Source organism: Acipenser ruthenus, chromosome 15, assembly GCF_902713425.1.
Source record: "Acipenser ruthenus chromosome 15, fAciRut3.2 maternal haplotype, whole genome shotgun sequence".
Taxonomy (NCBI): Eukaryota; Metazoa; Chordata; class Actinopteri; order Acipenseriformes; family Acipenseridae; genus Acipenser; species Acipenser ruthenus.
In genome coordinates, this window is record NC_081203.1 from 5,896,742 (window position 1) to 5,901,280 (window position 4,539).

Genomic DNA, 4,539 nt, shown 5'->3' on the forward strand with positions numbered 1-4,539 from the left:
ATGATATTTGGAGTACCTAGTGCGGTGCTTTGTTGAAAATGTAATGCTCATTTATTTTGCTTTTTCAAGAGGTGAAGGGTGGGGGCTTACACGAGCAGTTCCGACGGAAACTGCCGAGTTGAGTCGATGTTGATGAAAATGTGTTCTGTGGTCTGAAAGGGCGCCTGCGCCTGCACTTTGAGGCGAACGCTTTATTGAATGACGTTCACAGGTACCTCTGAAAACATAAAACACCGAGCGTCTGGGGTATTGCAACTGAAAAATAAATACAGTATATAGCAAATATATTGATTATATTTCAGATACCACAGTTAAAACATGTTATTTAAACCCATATGGAATATTGGGCCACCTCTCGTTTGTAAACTTTCTTATGTTCTTATTGTTTACATATCAAAACCGGCCTTCATTATGTCAGCGATGTAAAGTGAAATTTGTATCTATGTACAGTATTTAAGATATATTTGTTGTCCATATAATTAAATAAAAAGGGGATAAATACGTCTGAACTTTGACGAATGTGTGCATTTTTAACTTTATTTAAAGTACCTCTGCAGCCATTCCTGGCTGCAGAGGTACTTTAAATAAAGTTATATAAAGTAAAGGTTTCATTGAGTGGACATGGCATGTAAAGAAACACACCTTTAATACAGTAAGCTCAGCTGTTTTAAATCCTGCTCATAGATGTAATTATGATTGTACATGGCAATAACAAAAGGGCTAGTACAGCACATTTTCTCTGTATCTCAACTGACCTTGGTAATGCTGATAATAGTTGTACTTGGAACCCTTTAGTTGCATGTTTTGAATAGATATACCCGCTGTCATTTTTAATTGGAAAACACTTGTACTGTAAATGACTGTACCAAATATCTGATGTCCATTTTTATCTAACTTAGACCTCTTCATAAACACCTGGGTATCCCTGAAGAGATAACCGATGATTTCCATGAGCAAACCATCTCACAAGACGAAAGGTACCCCAAAATGGTCTCCATGTTCTATGATGATGGACGATGCAGGGTGGGGTGTTTATTGCCCTTTAACTGCAATCAGCCCCTTGTTTACTAATCTTCTTGGTGTTTCGGAATAGATTACTGCCCCCTCTACAACAACAGGCAAAATATTTTAGCAGTACCTTAAAGTAATTGGGGTTAATTGAAGAACCACAAACAGCTAATCTACTGGAATGTATATGAACTTGCAACCATTATGCTAAAGTGTAACCCAAATATTATTACATTTAGAATTTACTGAGACAAATGTATAACTACTGCCATATTACATGAAAGAAATCTCTCAATAACCCTGGTACCCATCAAATGAGCATATAAAGAAAGGAGAGAAACACTCTCCTGTGCAATGGAATGTGCTTTATTTATTTCACGTTGCATTATGCATTGGTTTCCTTTGTGTAAGAGGGGTCAGGTTACTTGACTGTACCATTTGCATGTATTTTTGATAAAAGTAATTTATAAATTAGGATACTGGCATAGTAACAATTAAGAACATGGTCATTTTTACCTCAAAATGTTTCTCTGTATATCCAATATTTGCACAGCACTACTTTATATGTTTTTTACTCTAGAGTAGGCCTACTGTATCTAGGCCTGCTGGAGACATTGTGAAATCAAGGCCATGTTCTTGTTTCTGCACTCCCTCCAGTGGGTACAAGTATATTGAGCAACAAATCAACAGGTCATGTTACTACAGTCAAATTGCACGAATGTGCCCCCACTGTGCATTTCAAATGATTCTTTAGGGTGTTTATTATGCTTTCTCAACAATGCACATACAAAGTTGCCTTGTATATATATTTTTTTGTAAAAATATATGTTTTAGTTTCCCTAAATAATGTGTAAATTTTATTTAATTATATATGTGTATTTATATTTTTCAATATTAGACAGTTTGGCACTGTTTATTTACACAATTGAACCTAACTACAATTTATAGTAATATGGATATTAAATGTAAGTGTATTGGCAAATAAGTCATCTGAATAATTTTGGTGCACTCTATATACACACATTCCGGCGCCTCCTTAAGACTCACCTCTTCAAACAGCACCTGTAGAACTCCTCTGTTGTATCCTGGGACACTATCACCCTTCATTTAAATATGCTTTATTTTGCTCTTATCTGCCCCCTATTTTACTGCATTTAATCCTGTACCTCAGAATATTGTAATCTGCCAAGTGTTTAATCTGTAGTATTTTGTACTTAATCATATCCTGATGTAACTATCACTATTTAATCATATCCTGATGTAACTTTCACTATTATCTGCTGTATTATTGAATTGTGGTTTGTCACACTTGAGAATTATTGTATTTCTTGTTCTTATTGTATGACTTATATTGTAACACTTGAATGTATTTGTATTTGCTTGCGATTGTAAGTCGCCCTGGATAAGGGCGTCTGCTAAGAAATAAATAATAATAATAATAATAATAATAATAATAATAATAATAATAATAATATATACATGGGTATTCGTGAGTGGTCACTATATCCTTTAGTAAAGGAGGACTATAAAAGAGCAGCGGTTATTATTGGATAAACTATTTTGTTTTTTAAAACACAGTCTGAGGAAATACTGGACATTGTCAACCTGAGTCAGACCTGGAGAACAGCCTTAAAATACTAGATACTGTTCTTTTGTGTGACAGTTGAAAAAATTTATACGTGCTTCCCTATAACACCAGAAGGGGGACCTCTTTGACAGAAAATACAATACATCTGCTGTGTCAGTATTCGTGTGGAGGGAAGTCCAAAATAAATGTTAATCTTGGCCACAAGTTTCATTTGAGGTTAGTGCTATATTTTTTCCCCTTTTTAAAATTGCAGCTCAACAAATATTTTAATTGTTAGAGGAAGTGTAAGCAGGTTCTGGAAAGTAAGGCCAGCAAACTGAGAACTTTCTTTCACCTTTTTTATTTATCTTGTTTTAAAATGATTATATGTTTGCGATAGCAGATGTTTTTTTTTCCAAACTGCACATTTGAGACCTTGATAGTGAACGGAAGTGCACGGCAGGTGAGAGAAAGTATGAAAGTATTTTGTGAGCTGCAGCCACTACAGAACCACTTGCTGTCACGTAGACCCTTCCTTCTGCCTGCGTACATGCTGGGCTGGAAGGTAAAAACAATATTTGCCCGGGGAAGGGTTAGGAAGTTTCTGAACATGCAGAAGAAAACCATCAGAAAGATAAACAGACTGTTTCACAGGTCAGCGAGCCAGCAGAAAATTCACTGTGGAAATTAAAGATGAATGAACTTTTATTTAAATAAAACTACATACTGTTGAAATGAGTATGTTAATGTGTAATAATGTCACCACTTTGTTGATTATAACTCAAAAGCTTTGAAAACAATAACAACATGAATTAAAAGAAGAGCATTTTATCAAAAGCAAGTCATTTATAAGGGAGTAATAAGCAAGACGTCCAACAAATGTTATCTGTTTACTACCAATAGAGAACAACTGGGTGGGATATTTGTCCTCAATACCAGCCGGTCTGTATCTGTGGTAAAAAGGATATTTCAGGTACTACTGGACCTGTGAGAAAAAAACTTTCTAATTGAAACCATTTGCATATATTCAAAGAGTGGACGATTATCTATTTTAGGATACCAATCTAGTAAGCAAGAGGCCTGAGTGGGTAAAACAGACAAATGCCTCCCCTAGCCCCACAAACCAAATTAGTTTTTACATTTGTGCTCTGACTTTAAAGACACTTAGATTAAAAATGTTTAGTTGTTCTGTCAGGCTTATAGTTTTTAAGAGCTCTTTAATGCACCTTGTTTCTTTTCCAGTAAATGACAGACATTTAGTACAGAGGCAAATGAGCTGTGAATATGGCCCTCAGTGTTATACCCAAGCCCAGGCCTGGTGAACTAATCTGCTGTCTTCTAGCCTTCACTAGCAGTCTAATGTTGAGAGAGGAATTCTTTATCCTAGACCTGCTTTAACATTATTTAACCAGCAGGGGCACTCACAGACCATCAAAACACAGCACTAAAGAACAGTAGAACAGATAAGTGCAGAGTTGGAGTTATCCTACCCCCAGTTCCCAGGATGGTTCAGGGAATGTTTGACACAGTAAACATAGTCTAGCAACAACATTCTAACACCACAAAACAGGGTTTGTCAGGGGCTGAGTTGAATACCTTTTTTTGCAACCTATCAATTAATGTAGAAAAAAAACTTGAATGTACAGTGATTTGTTTAGCCTGGATGTGGTTTTCCATGTCTAGTTTGACAGCAATTCTAAAGATAACAGAAATCATGGAAGGACATCACAATCTATATGATGCAGTGTGTGTGTGTGTGTATGCACGTGTAGCTGACCATTTCCTTTGTGGTCTAACAGAGAATTAGATTCATGTCCTGAAAGTAATACAGCATACTGGATCACACAATCTTTAGAATAATCAAGATTTTTTATTTTTTTATTACATAAAATTATAAGAAACAGCAAGATATTTAATGTTTACAACTGTTATCTTATACATTGCATTTAGTCTGAATACAGCCC